The sequence below is a fragment of the Sceloporus occidentalis genome, unplaced genomic scaffold (assembly GCF_023333645.1).
Source record: "Sceloporus occidentalis isolate IW3139 unplaced genomic scaffold, rSceOcc1.0.p SCAF_490, whole genome shotgun sequence".
In the NCBI taxonomy this organism is placed as follows: domain Eukaryota; kingdom Metazoa; phylum Chordata; class Lepidosauria; order Squamata; family Phrynosomatidae; genus Sceloporus; species Sceloporus occidentalis.
This window is the reverse complement of record NW_028317470.1, coordinates 136,368-160,000: the sequence shown is the minus strand read 5'-3', so window position 1 is coordinate 160,000 and position 23,633 is coordinate 136,368. Positions and strand designations below refer to the sequence as shown.

At 49.9% G+C, this 23,633-nt stretch overlaps 2 non-coding genes and 1 pseudogene across 2 annotated transcripts; 2 read left to right on the top strand and 1 right to left on the bottom strand.

The window, feature by feature from the left end:
* LOC149271579 (CLIP-associating protein 1-A-like) overlaps nt 1–16,681 on the bottom strand; it is a 41,227-nt pseudogene extending 24,546 nt beyond the window's left edge.
* Nucleotides 7,507–7,633, top strand: LOC149271581 (U4atac minor spliceosomal RNA). Its single transcript, XR_016279712.1, has one exon. It is a non-coding gene; the product is annotated as a U4atac minor spliceosomal RNA (small nuclear RNA).
* On the top strand, nt 8,697–8,823 carry LOC149271580 (U4atac minor spliceosomal RNA). The gene has a single exon (XR_016279713.1). It is a non-coding gene; the product is annotated as a U4atac minor spliceosomal RNA (small nuclear RNA).
* Nucleotides 16,682–23,633: the final 6,952 nt, after the last annotated feature.

Genomic DNA, 23,633 nt, shown 5'->3' with positions numbered 1-23,633 from the left:
ACCTTAAATTTACATTAAGAAAGGAGCCCCAATGCAAATACTTACCCGTAAAATTAATCGAATGGCTACCATGCCAGACGTGGCCATGACTTTGGCGCTGTTGGGTACCAGATTGAAGAGCGTGGGCATAATGGCTTCAGCTCCGTGGTCAAATTTGTTCCCCAGAACAGACGACAGGTGCCTAAAAACAAATAAAGAAACGACTAAAACATCAGGAAAAATGAATTCAATACCCAAGATCTGTCTTTAAACAGCCGTTTCCCATACAGTCGGCAGCACAGGCGGCCGGCAGCACCGACACATCTTGGTCTCCGCACCAGTTTAAGACGTCCATTTCCCCGTAGATTCACCTACCCCAGAGTGATGCAGGCTTCACGGACCACCTGAGAGCGCAGGTCCCTGGCCGACAGTTTAAAGGCTCCATCCAGCAGACGTAGGTGCTGGAAGAAATTGTCGTATTCGGCGGCTCCGGCCAAGAGGAGAGACCGGAACTTCTTCAACTGCAAACACAAACCCGAAACGATTACCGGGGGGGACCCCGAGAGGACAGAATGCGCAGGAGCCCAGAGCCGTATAACCATTCACTAAAGTGCGACAGGCCATTCGGCACACACGGGGTACGCGCCTGCGCCTCCAGAGCGCGCCGATGAACATCCACATTTCATTTCACTCAGAGTTTGTTTCTCTGTCAGTCGTTCAGAACGCACGGCACCTCGCGCAGGCGCAAACGGATCTGTAAGCCAGACCCCGGGCTGTGATCATTAAAGAAGGTTAATGAAGCTCCTTACGGCCAGAATCCTCTGCTCCCAGTCGTGTTTATCGTCCGACAGGACCTCGCGGATTTTGTTAATGGACTCCTCCAGGTCCCGCGTGGAGTAAATCTAAATAAAAGTAGCAAAAGGGCAACTTTATCACCCGCAGCACAAGCGACACAAACGTGCAACAGATCACAGCGAAGGAAATCTAACCGGCACAGAGCGCCGGCAGCCGTCATTTAACCCTATATTGTATACACAGAGACTTCAAAGCCCAGAATCATTCGAGGATTTACCTGGACGGCTGGAACATCTTCAAAGGCTTTAATGAAGTCCTCCTCGTCCACGGCTCCCGCGCCTTCCTTGGCTGCTCCTGGATTTCGGGGGTGGGAGAGAAGAGGTTAATGATGGAATCTGCCCTCTGTGCAGCTCAAAGGGTTATTGATTCCTCCGGGGTAAAGATGGTCATTTGCATTAATTGATTTGTCGTTAAAGACACGGTAAACGACATCCGGGCTCCTCCGCTGAGCTGGGAGAAAGATACGGATCTCAGCCCCCGGGGTAACAGAGCCGCGAAGCCCCTTACTGAGTGCATTCAGACACAGCGAAGGCTCTGAAGCCCCCCGGCGGTCTCAGGCGCTCGTATATTCATGTAACACGCCTATCGCTGCAGAGACGTAACCTCGAACCCCTCGAATACTCGCCTCCTGCCTTGGTGAGAGTCGAGGTGCCCGGTCGGCGGGCAGGCGCCACGTTCACCACCCTCCGCGCGGCAGGCGGCGCCTTGGACGATGTAGACGAGCTGGCGGACGAAGGCCTGTTACTATCGACTGAGTCCTCATCATCGAAGTTCTTATCTGTAGAGAAAGGGACACGTCAGAGGCTGCACGGTTCCACGCGTGTCATTGTGTCTCCGGAGGGTCTGCCAGCCGCCCCACCGCCATCCGTCACGCTCCTCAGGATTTCGCACAATACAGAAATGTAAAAAAAATGGCAATTTAACCTCAAAAAGCCTAATTTCAGTTTACGGCCGTCGCTCAGCCAAAAACATTTCCGCCCATTCACCCCCAGGCTGCCGTACATTGAGGCAACGGACAACCTTCCCGGCACACACGGAGTTAAACCTGGGTCCCCTCTAATACACTGGGAGCCGTCGGCCCCTCTGCCCCTGAAAGGACAAACCCCGTTCACTGACGGCTGACCCCGCGGCCGACGGAGGGCAGCTCCGCGGATGTTAACCCTTTAGCTCTTACAGGCGCAGATCCTCCGGCAAAAAATCTTCCTCAGCATCCCCTGTATCCAACTCTCAGCACGCGCAGCCAGACAAAAAAAATCACTGAGATGTCGGGCGCAGCGACGGGGGAAGGCAGGAGTCGCATCCAGCGGACATCACAGGATCAGCATATGAGAGCCGACGTCCCCCGGGGGAGCGACACGACGACCAGCGCAGGCGCCGGAGACCTAACGAGCGAGGCCGGGGGCTACGTTCCTGCTAAACGCACAGGAGATTTCACTGCTTTTGAATATTTCTTCACACATGTCAGGGTAATGGCTTTTTAAAGGGTGCTAGATAAGAAGAATAGCCTCCCAGCAGAGGTGGTAGAGGGTAATACAGTGAGGGTATTAAACAGGCATGGGATAGACATACGGCTCCTGAATCTAAGACGACTGATTTAGGTTTGAGTCTTAACAGCAGGGGAGCTCGCGACTAGATGGGGGCCGGATGGGGCCAATCTGCCAGCAGGTTTGGAATTGTACAATATTCGATACAAATCAGGTTATTGTTACATCTTTAAAAACACATCTGTATTCAAGCAGGGGGGATTTGATAAGATGATAGGCGGGCTTGGCAGTAACTCAGGGCCGTCCGTGCTGCGGGCTTCAGTTAACCCCCGGGGTGGGGGAAGGGCGTCGGGATTTGCCAAAAAAGTAACCGGAACCCAAGGAGATTTTCTTCCCCGCAGAAAGCTTTATTGTTTAATGGTTGTTGCATTTCTTTGTATCGGACGATTCTCTGGGAGCCGGAATCGCGACAGACGTCGCTCAGCGCGTTATTTCTGACACGAGGCTAAACGTCAGAGGACAGTTTTGTAGTTTTAGCTGCGTTTAGACGACATGCCTTCTGACGCCGTTAATAAGTTAATTTATTGTAGCTTCCTCTGGGACGTCGGATCGCCGGATTAATGATTATCGACGCAGACAGAATCTCAGCTGCCGACGGAGACGCCGCATCAGAATAAACAGCGGCGCAAGAACCTAATCAGCAGCAAAACAAACCAGCAACCCCCGGTAAAAGAGTCCTTCGGGGTAACTGAGCGACGAGGGAAATCCCAGAACAATATGAAAGAGGGGGATTCATTTCAAATGACGCACCCTGTCCGCACACAACACGTTACACGGAGCACACGCTACATACCGAGCGAGGACTGGATCATGGTTCCAGATTTCTGCACGTCGTCAAATTTGGTGAAAATCACATTCAACCTGAAAGGAAAAAAAAGGGGGGGGGACGTCACTCGGAGGGCCTACAAGCCACGGTGTCCCTAATAATTGTATTAAGTGGGGTCACTTAGAAATTTTCTGTGTTTTAACACACAAAAAAAATGTTTTGCCCATTAAAATAACAGAAATCCAGCGCAGACGGGGTTAATGCTGTAAATGACTATTGTAACGGCTGATTTTTAATGGAATCTCTTCGTAGGCGTACAGAGGCCCTTTATCACTCCCATCACTCCTGCGTTCCAATGGCCCTTTATCACTCCCATCACTCCTGCGTTCCAATGGCCCTTTATCACTCCCATCACTCCTGTGTTCCAGTGGGCCTTTATCACTCCCATCACTCCTGTGTTCCAATGGCCCTTTATCACTCCCATCACTCCTGTGTTCCAATGGCCCTTTATCACTCCCATCACTCCTGTGTTCCAATGGCCCTTTATGACTCCCATCACTCCTGTGTTCCAATGGCCCTTTATCACTCCCATCACTCCTGTGTTCCAATGGCTCTTTATCACTCCCATCACTCCTGTGTTCCAATGGCCCTTTATGACTCCCATCACTCCTGTGTTCCAATGGCCCTTTATGACTTTATGAGGCAATGTACTCACCGGGACTGGGGCAGACCCTTCTTGCTGAGGTCGGCTCTCACGCGTTCTCCTACGTGTCTATAAATTTCTACCAAGCAGTTTATTGCTGCGTCGCGGACCTGCAGAAAACACCCAACAAAACAAATAAATGACAAAAAATGAATACAATGTATCTCTGGGAACGCGTGACCCAGAAAAAGGCCTTGGGAATTCCTGGGACAACTTTGGCAACACAATTCGCGCCTCGATGTAAAGAGGAACAGAAGGAAGGTTAGGCCAAAAATAGCAAATGTTATTTTTTTAAGCAGAATTCACGGACTCCGCTTATCTATAAAAATATCATCGCTCGGCTATTGCTTAAGCGTTCTGTCCAAAGCAAACGTTCGCTTAAGAAGAACATACTTTCAGAACAAGATAAACGGTGTTATTTCTCTAAAATAAAATATTCCGGTTCATAGAGTCACGCAGGCGGCCCCCTCTCTGCATCGAACGACTCGACTTTCCAAATAAAAGAACAGTAGTGGTGCGTAAACATACCTCCCATGAAAAAAAATAATAATCATTTTCATTAATAGCAGCAAAAATCTTGTGCGTTCTTCATCTGATATTCTCAGGGCATAACACAGAATTTGATTGTAAGCTCACGAGCCCACCATAAGACTACATAGTAAACTCAAGGGCAGGCTCTGTATATTTGCCATGTATGGGCAAATCTAACTAATCTATTGTGACCTCCATAGACAAGAAAACAGTTTAAAAAACATTAACAGTTTGTCCCCAAACTTATGAATATTGCCCCAAAATATACATATGAGAACAAGCAATGGTGCAAATCTGGGACCCCTGTGAAGCCTTTATGTGCAGTACCGTTAGTGACCAACAGAGGGAACCACAGACTTAATAATACCGTATTGGCTCGAATATAGGCCGCACTTTTTTCCCCCACTTTAAGTTTTTAAAGTGGGGGTGCGGCCTATATCCGGGGTCTAGCGCCCGACGCCCAGGACATACAGTCCCGGGCGCCGGGCAGGCAGCAGGGTTAGGATACAGATCCCCCGCAGCGGTGCAGGGGACCCGCATCCTACTCTCTGATACGCTCAGACAGCCTCCCCTGCCAGCACTTCCCACGGGGGGAGTTAAAAGGGGGATTGTTAAAGCGCATCGTGCGGATGGTCACCGGCTGCGGAGGTTGTTTACCCGCATCGCCGCAGCCGGTGACCGTCCGCATGATGCGTTTTACCTCTGCCCCCAAGACTTACCAGAGCAGACTCCCGGGTGTCTTGCGGGGCCGGCAATACGCGTATACAACTTCCGGTGCCGGCGCATCCGCTGAGTCCCAGCACCGGAAGTTGTATACGAGTATTGCGTAGATGTCCCCCGCCGGCCCCGCAAGACACCCGGGAGTCTGCTCTGCTCTGGTAAGTCGGGGGGGGGAGGGCAGAGTGGCAGCATATCTCGGGGGGGGACAGAGTGGCAGCATATCTCGGGGTGGGGCAGAGTGGCAGCATATCTTGGGGGGGGACAGAGTGGCAGCATATCTCGGGCAGGGGGACAGAGTGGCAGCATATCTCGGGGGGGGACAGAGTGGCAGCATATCTCGGGGGGGGCAGAGTGGCAGCATATCTCGGGGGAGGACAGAGTGGCAGCATATCTTGGGGGGGGGGACAGAGTGGCAGCATATCTCGGGGGGGACAGAGTGGCAGCATATCTCGGGGGGGGGACAGAGTGGCAGCATATCTTGGGGGGGCAGAGTGGCAGCATATCTCGGGGGGGGACAGAGTGGCAGCATATCTCAGGGGGGGGGACAGAGTGGCAGCATATCTCAGGGGGGGGGACAGAGTGGCAGCATATCTCAGGGGGGGGACAGAGTGGCAGCATATCTCAGGGGGGGACAGAGTGGCAGCATATCTCAGGGGGGGACAGAGTGGCAGCATATCTCGGGGGGGGGACAGAGTGGCAGCATGCCTATTAAAAAAACTTTTTCTTTAAAAAAGCACCAAACTTTTAGGGTGCGGCTTCTATACGGGGGCGGCCTGTATCCAAGCCAATACGGTAATACCGGTAGATCAGCTTTTAATGGGGATTTATGCAGAAGCGTAAACCCAGAGCCATGGATAAAACATATACCGTGACCCACACGCGGATGCCGTTTCATGTTCTGTGCTCTCACCTGACTATTGGGGTCTCCCAGCAGGTTACATATATGGGGTACAATCTTGCTCAGTGTCAGACCCTGGGCCCCGTATCTGTATAAAGAGAGGAGGAAATAATCTTAAATAAAATGTTACAAATGAAAAGCCTGATTCGTGGATGGGGATCATTTTAGGACTCACGTGTTAAGCGTGGCGATGAGGCAGAGACAGACTCCTTCCCGTGTGCGGAAATTCTTGTGTTTGAATCCTCCCAGCATCCGATCCCAAACGTACTACAAACAGGTCAGAGATCATTAAACCGGGATACAAATCTCTCGGTGACATTTAAAAAGACAGCCTCATCGTAGCCCACGCGGTTCCATTCATACAAGCGGTACCATGACATGTAATCTCATGTGTCTGAGATTACTAAACTGCCACCCAGCAGAGGTGGCAGGGGCTAATACAATCAGGGGATCTAAACACACATGGGTTAGGCATATGGCTCCTGAATCTAAGACGAGACCAATGAAAGAAACGGGAGACTAGATGGGGGCCGAATGGGGCCGATCTGCCGGCAGGTTCCGGGTTTCTATGCCTGAACGCCCCATCATTACATACATACTGGAATACGCCAGGAACTGACAGGGAATCAGGACAGACTGTATTCTCTCTCTCTCATCACATGCGCGGCCCCCCAATGAGCGTACCTGGGGATTACTCGCTTGCTCCATGATCTTTAGAAGCAGGCTCTGATCCTGCTCGCGAACAGAGTCCTTGGCATCGCCCAAACGATCCATTAAACTGGGCAGCACTGGAAAAGAAAAAATCAGAATCCGTGATACCCCAGGAGCAACCCCTTTCCAGAATAACCCCCTCCCTCCGACTAGCACTTTAAGGGTTAAACATAGACCCCATTGCTTTTATTAAAGCCGCAGATTAACGTTAATCGTTTACATCCAGCCTGGGTGATGGCGGTGCGCACGCTCTCTCGGCGCATGCTGGCGTCTGCCCTGCCCAGTTACCTGTGCCGATCTGCGTCCTGAATCTGTCCTGCAAACGGGAGACGAGAGCCGACAAAATATCCATTCCGATCAACGCGACCTGAAACGCCGAACAGAAACGCCGTCCATCAGCCATCAGAATGCATGGAGTTTACATTTTATTTATTTTTAAAACAAGTCCTGGGAGCATGAGTTACAATTTTATGTTTTAATAATGATGATAAAATATAAATAAAACAAAAATAAATACGAAATAAAAATAGGGCGGCCGTGAGCAATACATCCAACATGTAAATGACATGCAAATTGTAGCAGCTAGGTGGCGCATGGCATCATGGGTAATGTGACTTTTCCATTGAGCAGCAACAACAACAAAAATTGTAAAACCCCGTTACAAACCTTACACAAGCGCTGCTCATACAGAAACAGTCGGTTACCATTTATATTACAGACAGCGGCGGGATTACCGGTCACCGTAACAAGGAGGGGCCGCCGGTTTTTACCTCTGAGTTTGGCACGGTAACGGTCGCCAACCATCCTTCTCTTGGGGTGAGCGACTGTTCAATGAACGCATAGTGAGGGCAGTCCTGCTGACACCAATCACAACACTAACGCATCACTAGTGTGCAAACACTGGCAATGGTGCAATTTTTGGAACCATTTCCACCAAAGATACAGTGAAAAAAGATTGTGACCGAAGCTTCCTGAATGAGGCACCAGATGGCGCTGCGGAGCCGGACTGTTTGTGATGTTACAATGTAGCAAGTTACCTTATTTATAAACGATCATAAATCTCTTTCTATCTGTATTTCCTTTATAAACGCGCTTCTTACAGATATTTCCGCGCCCGAGGCAGCGGGAGACGTTCATGCAGACATTGAGCTGCAGGACAGTTTGGGGTTTATTCACTAAATAGGGCACAGTTGTACTCTGACTTTACTATACATTATGAAGGGCCAACCCTAGTGAGCTTCAGCTTAGTTTGACTGCGTAATGTATAATTAAGTCAGCAAGACAAATCAGTAACATTTCCCCAATTTTGGATACCCAAAATGCATTGAATTATACATTATACTGGGCCAGCTCAGCACTTCTAGACGGAAGACGCAGCATTGACCCTTCATATCGAAGTGACATGAAGGAGTTAAAAACCACAAAGCCCCTCTAACTGAATAAACGCCTTTGAATACATTTGCACCTTTAGAAGTTTTGGTCTACAAATAACGCAAGGACTCGGTCCACGGCAATAAAAAGAAAATTTATGAGGAAGACGCCAAGCAAGCGCTGCCATAAAGCAACCGGCTCGGTGAGGTTTGGGAGTGGGAGGCGGCTACCGATATCACATGACTGCCTTTAATAGAATAACAGGAAACAACCACTTCATTGCTTTACAGCCTTAAATGCATATTTTATCAGGATTTCAATATTTTACACGAGATGTCTTTAAATAAAACTGAAACGTAGCAGATATTCTGAAATTTAGGTACCAATATGCAAATTACGCTAAGTGAAATGCATCGTGGGCTCTCGTTTTTCTCTTAAACCAAACATACCATAAAGAATAATTTCAGTTTTGTATCAATCGGAAGGCCAGAGGTCCCCGGTCAGAGGCCGAGGCGGTTAAATGAAAGTTCTACGAGCCGTTATCTCGCACACTCCGCTCACCCTCACTGAGACAAAATCCTGGAATCCTACCCCGAAATCCAGGCCTTTCCCTCCCTAACCATCCTTGTCTTGGGGTGAGCGATCGGCCAATGAGCGAATAGCGAGGGCGGTCCTGCTGACGCCACAAGCAACACTAACGCATCACTGGTGTGCAAGCACTAGCAACGGTGCTATTTTTGGAACCCCCATATTTCTGTTATAAAAGAGAAAATCTATTTTCATTCAGAAAAATGTAGAAGCTGCTGTTTATTTCACGTATAATCTGCGGATAACGGAGCTGTCGTTTTATTTAGCGCAACGCAGCTTTAGAAATTATCAATCGGTAGTGAGGGCAAGCGGGTGATTTGTTGCCCGAGGTTCTTCTGTAGCCCGCTGGTCCCTTAAAATACCCTACCTTATGGCATTGGGGGTAAAGTCTATGGCTGGGGGGTACATTTTTGGACACCAGCCACGGACTGGGGCCAGGAATGGCGCTTCGTACGTTCTCACATTTTTTGTTGTTTTTGTGCATGTGAGGTTTTGTGTTGATTTTTGGACGCTGAAATGCCCCAGTGGAACCGGGTTCTCGGAGATCTGTTTTTGTCGGGGGGCTGAGACGTTTGGCGGCCCCCCCCTCCCCTCCCTTGGAAGACGGAGATTCTAGGAGATCTTTGCTGAGAGATTATTTCAGAGCCTCTTATCTCCTTACTACCAATTTACATTAATTGGCGCCGGGGTTTGAAAGACAAGACGGAGGGCAGCTTATAATAAAGGATGTAGTAGATGCTGAATATATCGCCTGCAGCAAATCCACTTTTAATAAATAAAAACCCGGGTAAATGGGGGTTCAGTAGGAATCGTCTATCTCCCTTTAAAGGGACAAGCGGTGCGGGGCGCAGGCAGGCGACGGCGGGGCGCAGGCAGGCGACGGCGGGGCGCAGGCAGGCAATGGGGTCCTGCGCACCCGTTTCTACAAACGCAGGTATTCCCTGAGGCTCCAACATGTAACACACGATATAGACCGCTAATAAAATTTAATCTAAGCATCTAATTCTTTTTTGAGCTAAAAACGTTCCTTTATTTGGAAAAGCAGGCAGTTTTGGACTTGCAGTTAGCGAGTGGTCCAGGAGGGGGCAGCACCGACCCGCCAGCTCCCCGGCAGCGAAAAGTCGGCTGTAAGAAAACCAGAAACCGAATCGAGCTCCAGCTCCGACTTACCCAGACTGAGCAGATACTCGCTCTCACTATGTGGCTGCATCGGGTCGGCACCAACACACCACTGTGACGTGCAGCACTTTAACCCCTTAACAACCAATGACGTGCAGCACTTTAATGAATATGCAGAGCCGGGTTGTGATATTTCTCGGTCTCTTGTGCTTAGAACCAATTCTGGTGCAAAGCGGTAAAAGTGATGCATTCAGCAAAGGACAACACACAGGTTGCCATAGTGATTGCCGCAAATACCATTCGTTTTATTTGGAAAGAAACTCAATATTATTGATGATGCAACCGGTTTATTCTTTGTAGCTTTGAAATGTAACATTTTAAAACCGGTGCAGGACTCAGCCCAGAAGGAAGGACACATTACCAAGTAACGCACAGAAAAATAAAAATCTTCTGGACATTCCCGGGGGGGGGGTTTAGGGGTGTCACGGGTTCCGCTGCCGGCCGACGATTGGCTTTCAGATCAGAAAGGTGACCTCACTGAACAATCCATCGTATGAGGATCCGTTTAACGAAGCGAGAGCCAAATAACAGGAGCGCTAACGAGATCGCACTCAATAAATAAGACATTTAAACCGATATCACCCCCTCCCCACTGCACCTTAACCCCCAATATTCCCAATCACGTGATCCAGTGCCGAGTATGTGCAGGGAACGGTAATCTCATCTCGGTGGGCGGTTTGGGGGTCTGGTTGTCAGCAGCGATACCCCCAACAGACAGCGGGGCAAAGAAATGCAGGGAACAGCGGCTGCCTAAGCCAAAGTACTCAAGGGGCCAATCAGCAACAACAATAGGGAAGAGATAACTTAATGGGGAGACCGACTAGAACCTGAAAGCTGCCTGCAGATCGTCCCCCACCGGCCCCCGTCTGGTCACTCAAACCTTAATCAGTGGTTGGTCTCGTCTTAGATTCAGGAGCCGTATGTCTATCCCATGCATATTTAATCCCCTCACTGTATTACCCTCTACCACTTCTGCTGGGAGGCTGTACCACTTATCTACCACCCTCTCAGTAAAGTAAAACTTCCTTCCATTCTATCTAATCCTCTGATCCTCTGGTTTTAGATTCCGGCCTCTTCTTCTATCTTTTCTCCTCCTTTGGAATAAGCCGGACAGAGGTAACAGCGAAATGCAGCACCAGAGGAAAGCAGCGCCTTTCTAGTTATCATGGTGAACACATTGCCCCGAATCTCCTGCGTCCCCCAAATAAACTCATTAAGTAATTTCCCCCCAGCCTGTTATCAGGTAAAAGGTTCGCCGGATAAGGCTGATTGCCGGGCGCTGTTAGTTTTATCCAGCAGACAGGAGCGGTTTATTTTTAAACAGAAAACCATGAAAAGCTTCCCTCCCAGCACACAAAGAGTTAAGGAAGGGCCAACACGGCCAGGAAACGCTGCTGCAGATAAACGTGAAATGTAAACGAGGCGTAAGGACAGATCGCTGACCCCGGATGATAAATAGGGTGTTACTGCCGCCCAAACAATGACTCTTCTGCATCACAAAGGATTTCAGAGCCGTAGCGCAAACACCTCTCCCTGGGAGGCGGCGCAATCCACTCCCTTTAACCCCAAACGCTAATTCGTTTCCCCTCAGGAAGAGCTCGGCTTTCATCCGATGAACGGAAGGGATGTTTTCACCCAAAGAAAATGCCCGGATAACAAGATTCCAAAAGCAACGTTTACCCCGTAAACGTCTCCCGATCAGTCTTACTGCGGCCCAAACTCCTCCCGGATGTTAATCTTTAAATGTTTTTCTAACTTGTTTTGTAACCAAAAGCGAAAAAAAGCGGGCAACCGAACAAAAAATAAATAAAAAGTAGCAGATCTCTAGATTGTAAGCTCCTGCGCGCAGGGCCCTCCTTACTCCTTGTTTTAGGTTGAATTGTTATGTTATATACGACTTTACCCGTTGTACAGCGCTGCGGAACATGTCGGCGCTGCGATATAAAAACAATAATAATAGATCGTGGAATTCTACCCCAGACGGCAGGAAACGCGCGGCGACGACCGTGGCACAAGACGTGAGCAATAAACGGAGATTTATTGGCATTTCACACATTCCTCCGAGACAGGACAGCAATAGCCCCACCTCGGGCGACGGACAACACCGACAGCATCGGGGTGGAAAAACACCACGTTATTATCTGATACTTACTCCATAGAATTCAGCGCTCACTGAATTAACCGATCATTCGCCGCCGGCACTGAAAGATAACCTGGCACTAAAGGGTTAAGTAATGTCAGTTTAACCCCTTCTATGTCCCTGTGTCTGGTCAGTAAATTAGTACGCTAACTTTCCAAAGCTTGTGACCACGGCAACCAATAGCGAACGCCTGCTATTCCACCAGTTGCTATAGCGACAAAACCTTTTTTTCCTCAAGTTTTGTATTAAAGTTGCCCCGTAGTCACACAGAGCGTCTACTCGGTGTATCGTCCGCCGTGATACGGCACAGCGGCCCCGGGGATCTAACGCCGCGATTAGTTTGGTAACAAGTCGCCGGCCCTTCGCCGCTGAGCAGATGGATTGCGGCCGCCGCTACGGGACGAGCACATGGCGCTCTTTAAATAGCCGGGTGGAAAGTCACTCCCGGGGCACGCGGCCGCAGTCACTCTCACAGCCGCTCCGCGAGTTACAGGCTGCAGAATATTCCGCCGACCGGCCGACGCAGCACAAACTGCACATAAAACCAGCGATTTCATCACTTAGCAGACATTTCCCGCAAACGAAGCAAATCTCCGCCGGTTAAACGACTTCACAAAATACAACGCAAGCCAAGCCTATTACTAATCTCCTACAGCAAGAATCCAGGCCTCAAAGGGTTAAAACGGGCCAGAAATTCTGTGTATCCCGTCCTGAAAACGCGTGGTTTCATGGATTTTTCATTAGGTTGTCTGTGGTCCTAGAGGACTGAACCTGTGCAGCCCCGTACAAGACAAACACTCAGAAGCCTTATAATAATAGAATGCCTCAGTCTTAATCACCCAACCAGACTCGCTGACTAATGAAAGTCTATGGAGGAAGGGACTTCTTTAGCATTGCCATAAAGCATCAGCTCAGTGCGGTGTTTGAGCCGGGAAAGTCACCCAAAATGTCACAGGACTGACAGCAACGGCACCAGGGGCTAAAGCAGTTTCTGTAAGATATGCGCCAGTAACAGAATACCCCAGCCAAGTCTGTATGGGGACAGAACATGCGTGTTCCTTCTGAACATGCGCAGTGTTTCAAAAAAAAAAAAAAAGCTACATTTATATAAAATTTTTACTTTAACCCTGCGTTGTTAGCCACGGGCTGACCACAGAAATTCACATTCGGCGACGCTCACGGGGCACGAGGGTCCCTAATACCCGGGTGACGGTCATTTCCGGACATTCGTTTCTCAGACCAAAGCCCAGGGGTTGCAGCGACAAAGCGTCCGCCCTGTTATTATAAACATACGCGAGCGCGTCCTTCCGCCCCAAATACCTGCAGGCGAGACGGGATACTATGTGGCAATTACAGCGAGGGAAGAGCTCGCGACGGCCGCTTTTTATTTGCTATTTGAAGTATGCGGCGTGACAGATAAAGCAACCTGAAATGCAGGTAAACGCGTGTAACACGGATACACGCCTGTCTGACTGCAAACGTGTAGTATGAAAACAACACGATCGGTGTCCGCGGCCCCTGCTTATAATAAATAATTCCATTAGAACGCATAAGAAACAGCGGAGCTTTTACACAGACGCGCATATTCTATAAAAGGATCCAGATGCACCGTCTCTGTATAAGTAGATCCTGCGGTTTAGAGGCTCCGTATTGGTTTGTATAACAGAAAAAGAGCTCTAAACAAACGAGCCATTTAAAAGGAAACACTCTAGAAGTTACAACCTCATGCAAGCCTTTAAAAACGTGAAAACAGACCCGTGTCAGCTAGAGGCGTAAATGGATGAATGTAAAGCTGCTGGCTGTAAGCCGCGCATGACGACGACGCTTACACGTTATAAGACACCTGATTTCAAGGAATGCTGTAAAGGAAGAGCTTCTGGGTTTAAAAGGAGCTCCTGTCCCTTTAAGACAGACCCCCAGTTGGAACAGAACACTACATTTTTTGTTTAAAACATGCTTTCAGTTTTGTTTAAGTTTAAGTGAGTTTATCGGCATCTAACGTTTACATCATTGAGCTGCAACGTGTTACATCACGCCTGACTGGGGCATTAACCATTGGAGCGCCATGCACGGAAAGGGCAGTCGCATGGCACCAACCTGCGTCCCCAGATCTCACCAGCTTCCGAGCGTAAGGCTGACAGCACTCCAGCACAGCAATGGTTAAAAAACCTTCTAAATGCCGGAGCTGAACTAACAATCTGTCGGGGGCTCCAGGTACGAAGGAAGCCGGCGATCTGCAGAACAAGGACCGGCCTGTGCTGGAGGAACAGAAAGACCAAACACACAAACCGTATTCATGGGAATCGCCCACCAGAGACGGCAGAAACGTTCTCATCGCCCCAAAGCCCGTCCGCGAGGGGCCAACTCCACGAGCAGAACGTCGCATCATAAATATTTCCATTCTTTCTCCGGGAAAACATCAGGCGGCTGTAATATATATATATATATACACATATATATACACACACAGTATATACACGCACACACACTTTATCCGCGCTATATTCACACACACACACACACATACACTATACACGCACAGACCGCGGCATCCAATAACTCAGTCACTCATCCACCAGCTAGTGAATCCGGACCGAGCGTTCCTGCCCCCCGACTCCGCGGCTCATCCGGACCCCAACAACCTGAACTCGGTTACCCGAGCCGGCCGGCAAACGTTCGCCCAAACTATATTTGTTACTGGCACCACGTGACCCGGCGACCGTTACCACGTGACCCCGGCGACCGTTACCACGTGACCCCGGCGACCGTTACCACGTGACCCCGGCGACCGTTACCACGTGACCTGGCGACCTTTCCATTCACCAAAGTGAAAACAAGCGAGATTCACCGATTTATAGCTTTGGGGAGCGCAGAGGCCAAACATCCAAACAGCAACAACAATCTAAAGACGAATTCAATTCGAGAACAAACACAGACGTAAGATTTAACAAACAAACAAAAAAAGACCAGAAGATTAAAGGGCGCGAGGGCCGGGCCCCCGTTTAGGGACACAGGCGGTCGGGTCCCACCCGTCGTACTATAAGCTCCTATTTAACGTTTAGGTGAATCACTTAATTCCACTCTCAGCCAATCACAACGCAGACAATTAAAGGATGACGCTTCGCATAATCGTGGCTGCTGCAAAAAACACATTCTAGCAAAAAATAATTACAGGGAGGCTAAAATAACCAAAATCAGCATAAACAAAGCACACTTCACTAGTAAACGATACAGAACCGGAACCGAGCGCTGGGGCCACCCTGTGGGCCGGGAGCAATTCCCTGCGATAAATAATCGTATCGCCTGCATGGGACATAAAGCGCGTGGACTGTCACACACATCACGCACAGTCGTTTAAAGGGGTCTATTCACCAACAGAAGAGTCTGGTTTCAGCTCTCACTTCATTATTCATTCAGAAGGGCCGACACAGGTACATGTTTTCCCAGCAAGGGCCGAGCCCAAAAGGTGAAACTCGGCTGGTGGGCTAACACTCCGTGCAGAGAAGAAGTACCTGCGAAGCCCCCGCGTCCGAACAACTCCAGCAGCTGGAAAACACCATCATAAACTTTAAAAACCGGCTGCGGCCGCGCAAGACTTACAGGTCCCGGCGACAACGTTTAAAGGAACAGAACTAGTCTGGCGGCTGATTGCTTAATGGATCAGTGACTGTCACGCTCATCGTGCGCACAGCACTCTCATCACCCTCGGACACATCGGCCGGAGATCAGAATTATCGGTGCTATAAATGTATTCCGGGTTAATCAGGAGCGGGAGCCGGAGGCCGTGATCCAAACACCTTACGTGGGTTGCGCTTGGATCCCTAATCATTTACTGTCTGAGATTTGCGTTGGTTTAGAGTGATGGGCGTTGCTGTGTAAGTACAGGTACATCTTTAGTGTAGGATATCGGCCCCGCCAGTGTCAGCGCGTGGTACCCCAATGCGTTACGAGAGGAGCGAGTCGCTAAATTAAACATTACTGGACGAGAAAGAGAAATTCCTGCTACATGCGATCCTTTATAATAAAAGCTACAGTGTAACAACTTCTCACTAAATAATAACCTCACTATCCCAAACCAAGCAAACCGCGCGGCAGCTTTCAAGACAGACCGCCGGACGCATCAGAAGCGCATAACCGAACAGGGTCGCTATCCCCGGGTTCTATGAACGCGGCGTTAACGGCAGAACCTCTGCTTCCCGATAATAAAACCCCGTGTGGGGCGTATGCGTGGGGCGTATGCGTGGGGCGTATGCGTGGGGCGTATGCGTGGGGCGTATGCGTGGGGCGTATGCGTGGGGCGTATGCGTGGGGCGGTCGGGCCGCAGCCTTTCCGTTCATTGACAGAATTCTAGTGTCTGCGCCTAATGCGACCGTACGCGACGACAACAAAACCAAGAAGAGAAAATATAACCGAGATGTTTCCAGAACACTTTATGGGGTTCTACTTTACGAGGACCCTTTTGTTCGGTGAACATTCTCTATTTTTTGGGTGGGATCGTACCTTGTAATTGCTGGAGTTCACCCAGGACGTGGCGAGGCCGTCGACCATGCGATCGAGTAACGTCTGGTCGTGCTCCAGGTCCGCGGACTTCTGCCGGTCAGACAGGTAGTCGATCATGTCCGGTCCGATCTGAAGCCGCTTCCCGACATCCTTCTGCTGTATCTGCGCCAACCAGTAATCCATTCCCTGCTCCATGGCTGGGGGGGTGGGGGACCGGCACCGACCGCGAAACACGACACTCCGGGGGCAGCAAGTCCCGGATCACGTCAGCGAAGGGGTCGTCAGCGAAGGGGTCGTCAGCGAAGGGGTCGTCAGCGAAGGGGTCGTCAGCGAAGGGGTCGTCGTGTCCTGCTTGAGAAATGCTGAGGAGGGATCGGCCTTCGGAGATGCAATTCTGAGAATGACAGCAATTCACCATGTGTCTGCCGAGCAGCTGGGGGGGTATTAAAAGTCGGATTTAAATATGCAGCAGAGGGGCGAGGCAGCGAAGCGTTAAACCACCGGTCCAGAGGAACATCGCTCGGCAGAACGGCCTGCGGAGAAACCAAGGCAAAGTCACACATACAGAAATACACCGAGAAGCAGAGAATACAGGGGCGGGGTGAGGGCCACCGGGGCGGGGTGAGGGCCACCGGGGCGGGGTGAGGGCCACCGGGGCGTCAGGGTAACGTTAGGATGGAATCACTCATTCATTTAAAAAACTCCCAGGTTTCCGAGCTCTGGAGAAATTATTATTCATTTTCACAAATACCGGAGTCATTTAAACTGCTAAAAGAGCGCAAAAAAACCCCAATATAAATAGCATAAAAAGTAAATCTCAACACAATACAGAGACAGCCCTGGAAATCATCATCAGAAAGGATGATCCTCTAGATTGTAAGCTCCTGTGCGCAGAGCTCTCCTCACCTGTTTTTGTTACGTTATATACTGCTTGTTATGTCCTGTCTACCCCTTGTACAGTGCTACGGAACATGATGGCGCTATATAAAACAATAATAATGAGCCCGCCCCCCCTCCATCACCGAATAAAGATAAGGCGTGAAATCAGCCGCGCGCCCCAAGAGAAATGCGTGAGAAACACCAAAGAAACGCGAAGGAAAGCGATGATGTCACGCAGAAAACTTCATGGCTTAAAGCCACGGCGCCGGTGCCAAAAACTGCGTGTTCTGACAAAAAACCAGATGAATGAGATTCTTAAAGCGAAACAAAAAGCGACACTTTTTATTTCCACCGGGAAACGCGTTTTAACCCTTGCGCTGCCGTTCGCATTCAGCTCATCACCCGCGGGCTACGGCCGGAGGAGACCCAAGAAATCCGGTCTTACAATTAATAGGAAGAGCCGCGGCTTAATTAATCCTCTCTGGTGAATCAGCTTTTGCACTAATCCTAGAGGACTCCTCCAGGGAGCCGTGCGAGGGCCGTGCACCGGGTGCTGCTGCTGCGGCGGCAGAGCCACAAAACTCCAGAGGATAACAGGAGATAAGCCCCGGGCGCCCCGGTGTATCTCGGACTATTTAACCCCGAGGAAGCCGCTTTACTTGGAAAACGACGTCCGCACCGAGCGATGCCGTTCTCCCGGCTCCGAGCAGATAGCAGCCCAACTTCCTCCCGATTTCCGGCCGGCCCACTCGGACAGCTCACCAAACGTGCAACAGCAGAAGTGCCTGAAGGGAGCGAGGTGAAAGTGTCACAAGAAAACACATCCGCATAACGACAGCCGCTCCTCTCCACGGGCCGCCGTCGCCTGCGTGTCGCTAAAGGTTAAGCGTCTGAGCGCCGCGGGATACACTCTTTCCAGGCTTGTCAGGGCGACACCAGAGAAGCAGCCGGAACAAAGCGGTGATTCTGTGCCGCGCCGCATTAAACAGCCGAATCCAGCTGAACAATATGTACTAACAGAACCGCGCAGCGCGGAGCCGGCAGGAGATAGTCGTTCAAAAGTTTGGGGTCACTGAGCTGTTTTCACTGAAACCAAGGACATTTCTGGCTGTAGCATAATTACAAAAAGGTTTCCGACTCTCAATTATCCTTTTAAACTTAAACAGATCAGCGAACACAACGTGCCATTGGGACACAGGAGTGATAAAGGGCCATTGGAGCACAGGAGTGATGGGAGTGATAAAGGGCCATTGGAGCACAGGAGTGATGGGAGTGATAAAGGGCCATTGGAGCACAGGAGTGATGAGAGTGATAAAGGGCCATTGGAGCACAGGAGTGATGAGAGTGATAAAGGGCCATTGGGACACAGGAGTGATGGGAGTGATAAAGGGCCATTGGGACACAGGAGTGATGAGAGTGATGAGAGTGATAAAGGGCCATTGGGACACAGGAGTGATGGGAGTGATAAAGGGCCATTGGGACACAGGAGTGATGGGAGTGATAAAGGGCCGTTGGGACACAGGAGTGATGGGAGTGATAAAGGGCCATTGGAACCCAGGAGTGATGGGAGTGATAAAGGGCCACTGGAGCACAGGAGTGATGGGAGTGATAAAGGGCCATTGGAACACAGGAGTGATGGGAGTGATAAAGGGCCATTGGAGCACAGGAGTGATGGGAGTGATAAAGGGCCATTGGAACACAGGAGTGATGGGAGTGATAAAGGGCCTCTGTACGCCTATGGAGAGATTCCATTAAAAAACAGCGGTTTCCAGCTACAATAGTCATTTACAGCATTAACCCCGTCTGCGCTGGATTTCATATTACATGTCCAAGTGACCCCAAATGTTGGAATGGTTGCGTGTATATAAATACTGGACGGCCCAGCTCATTAAAACCAAACTCATTCTGGGATATCCGATTCTTTTATCGCTTCAAGCGACACTAAAGTTATTTGTGAAGATAAAAAATAAGCAGATAATGGTTACAGAAACTAACAGGAAGATGAAATAATGCATTGAAAATCATACAAGACTATGGGTGGGTGACGGACCCCCGGACACGTCGTCTCCATACAGTCCGGAATGAATCCCGACGCTCACCAGGCGCACGGCTGCAGCAATTTCTATTTTATTTTCCAACTAATGTTTGGCTGCGTAAAAAACGAGCGAGTCTGGAATCGTCGCGATGTTAACGGATTTACGTAGTGAATAAAGTGCCAGCCACAGATCTAAATAACTCCACGAAGACAAAACCAGCAGCGGGGGCTTAAGGAGGAAGGAATCTGCCCCCCCGGGGTATCAGCGCATGCGATCACCGTTCCAATCAGATACATGACATCAGCGCAAGCGATCAATACGGCGCTCGCTCGGGAAGCAGGACTGCCCTCGGCTGCTTTAATCCACAAACAGCTGGATGGCCGAGCGATTTATAACGGGGCAAATCCAAACATACGGACCGTATCCCTTCGTTACGCGATGCCGGAGTTTAAATGACAAAACGCAGAAGGAGTGACAGATCCCAAAACGAAGTCTGAGGCACAAACACCCCAAAAGTCAACACTTCAAAAGTGAGTGCGGCTGAAGCCAGCTGTAAACGGTGGCATAACAGCAATCACTCGCTTTGATGTCTCCATAAAACCTTTATTAATGGAGCAATTACACACTGACACCAACACACACACACACACACACACACACACTGACACCAACACACACACACACACTGACACCAACACACACATCGATACCAGCACTGTACTAAATGTGTTACAGAAATATTTACACTGATCACTAGCACGTGTACACACACACACTGACATGCACACACACACTGACACGCACACACACACTGACACGCACACACACACACACTGACACCAACACACACATCGATACCAGCACTGTACTAAATGTGTTACAGAAATATTTACACTGATCACTAGCACGTGTACACACACACACTGACACGCACACACACACTGACACGCACACACACACTGACACGCACACACACACACACTGACACGCACACTGACACGCACACACACACACACTGACACGCACATACACACTGACACGCACACACACCGACACTAACACACACAGACTGCACAGAGGAGTTAAAGACGATGCGTATGAATGGAGGGTGTAAGCGACACACTAGCCGCAGCGATTAACATGAGGCCTACTGTCTAATCTGCAGGCCTGGCCGGCAACTCCTCGGAACCGAAAACCAGACCATTAACCCTTACAGGGCACACTTCTGGCAGACAGCGAAGAATAGAATGACCGTGAAAACTCCGATACCGGGCATGTAAAATAACCCAAAGTATTTTATTGCAGATTTGGATGGGCAGCGACCATGTAAGTCAGACCCGCTTGGTTGGCACAGCTGATGATGCCCCCTCACCCAGTTCCAGGTCTGTAAGCGCAGTTACTCCCCCATTACCTTGGCACGTTTTACCCCAACCCCTAATACTGCCCACCTCATCCTGGCATAACAGGCACTGACCGGCACTCACACCCCCCCAGACAAATACCCCCTTCTAAGGAAAGCACTAGCGATTCTGCCCCCACCACACCGTGCAGCAAGCACAGCAGGCGTCGGACGCGCATCCCGGCACACACTGCACCCACATTAACACCGTACGGCACAGCTGGCACCGATCTGCTCTCATGTTTTGTGTTGCTTCTGATGCCATGGCAGGCAGGGCCCCCGCAACACCGGTCAAGGTGGAACCCCTCCAAATCTCTCAATGGCTGCAGCCCCCTCGGTGGCTGCTACAGCCTCATTTACCCGGGCTTGGCATCCCATGACACCCCTCTCACTGACTGGCACTTGCACCCCTTATTCTGCATTCCCTCCCCCACCATGGCTGACACAGCAATCTCCCCTCCCCTCTCCCGGGGAACCACAGCTGGCAGCAGGCTCCACCCTGGCAGCACACATGCCCCTAGTGTTGTCCCTGGTGCCCTTTCTCGTCCAGTCGGGCTGTCTGGTCACAACACAGGCTGCAGGCTAGGCCCGTCCCGGCCCTGGGGTGGGTAGGGGAAGGGGAGAGTCCGAGCTGTGTCGCCTCAGTTGTAGGGCAGCGGCGGGTGTCTGGTTACCTGGAGGGTCTGGCTGCATGTGTCCCGGCTGCGTATCACCCCCTCCTAGCCCCGGTGCATCCCGATGACTGCGCCCGTCTGGCCGCTCGACTCCCCGCCCCGGCTGCGCTCTCTGCTGAATGGAGCCGTCACTGCGCAGGCGCGGACACCCCCACCATAGAGAGACAGGGGAGCTAGACAGGGCGTCACCACAGCAACCACGGCCATCTTGTGAGGGGCGGAACAACTAGCGGATTAACTACAACTAACTACCATTTTTAGTAAGGGCAAAATATTTACATGCATCGTAGGGAAACAAAAGAATGGGATGAGCTGAGAGCGTAAGAGCCGCTCAGGCACCCGCTATACGGTGTACCCCTAAATGCACACAGCAGGAGGCAGATATTTACCGGGGCCTTCAGACTGTAACAGTCAAATACCCACCACAAGCTTAAAATTAGGGAAAAGTGGCAATAGGTTCCATGTGCTCCATGCCAGTGTACCATATTTACCTGAAATGCCCTCACCTGCTTTCCTGGCCCAAATCTAACAGGGGATTAAAATCCATTAAATAGCCAGACGGCACAAACAATAAAACCCACCAAAGCAGACTTTCCGGTAAAACCCCTTTCCCCATTAAATAATCAGCATTAACCCTTTAACAGTCACAAGCCCCATTGCCCACCGGTTCCTCCTGGTGCCCGTACAGTGCCAAAGCCTCATTATACGGTGACGAAGGCTTTGGCGTTTATGGGCCGGGGGCCCTCAGCATAACCCACCTGTAAAGTAGATACCGGTTTGTTTTTTTCTGCCCTTAAGTCTGCGTTTTGTTTGTGCCGCAAGCAGCTTCTTGCTTATCGGATAAGGGGGTTTCATTTTCTAATTTTGATGCAGCGTGGTGCCCCAAATAACACACATTTGCATTATGATGTCATGTAGATTACAGTACAGGATACGACACGTCCCTCCCAAACCGGGCAATGAAATAAAAAAGGAAAACCAGGTCTGAATTATTACTAATGGCGTCAGATTCTTTTATTTCCTAAACGTTCTCTCCTCTGTGCATCAGACCAAACCAGACATCCCGTTTATAACAATTTGCTGTCCGGAGAGTAAATATCTTGGAGGAAATATACAGCTCCGGCCGTCGGAAAAGAAAAAACCTTCCCCCATTCTGTTACCGAACCCTCAACAAATAATAGGAACTTACATGCAGACTTCCATTACATACAACTGGTTCTTGTGCAAAGTTTGCTTAACACCATGACAGCCAATGGTACGCTGCTGCTAACTGGACAATTCCACTGGTTGCTATGGTTATAAAACCAGTTTTTAAATTTTGCACCAGAATCACTTACAATAAATAAACTTAATTCATAAAACGTGTAGCGTCCGCAATCGCCGGCCGCGTCAAGGTCTGCGTCCATAACCATGAAAATAATCCAACAAAACGAGGTCGCTGAGGACTGCCATCTCTAAGGCAGATGGTTGAATTAGCAGCTTGATCTAAATACCCCAGTCGCTGCGGCTATGGTGGTCGCACGCACCAGAAACTGGGGTCCAAGCCACGATATATTTAGGTTCATATAACATTTGACAAGCGATTGTAGGAGAAGGGAGACACCTAAACTGCTGCCCGCAGCCTTGTTGTTCTTAAAAAGAATGGTTGCGCACAGAAGTGGCACTGATTGTCTTTTTGGGGGGCTGGGGGTAATTTCAGGCAGCTGCACAGTCTGCAGTAAAACTATCCTGGGGCTTTTTAGCGCCCCCAACGCTGAATCCCCGGTAATAACTGTAACGATATAGCAGAGCGCACAGGGGGCAGTTAATATATTTGATCTGCAATTAAAAAAAAGTTATAAATAAACAAATATTGATTATATAAAATCACTAACAGTGCTGCCTGAGATATCTTATATTTCTATTTTTGTCCACATGAGACGTTTAAAGGAAAAAGTAGTAAAAATGCAGACGCTAGCAAAATGCTACAGTCAACAGCGCAGTAATAAGACGGTCCATAAGGTGTCCATCTAAGGTTTTAAACCTAGGTCTAAGTCACACCATTCCGGAGGTCCTGTCCCTCCCGACGCACGGCAAACCCACCGCTCTCGCTCAGACACGGGGTCTCTCCAGCACGGAGACTGAGAATCTGAACCCCAGCTTGCACTTTGCAGACAAAT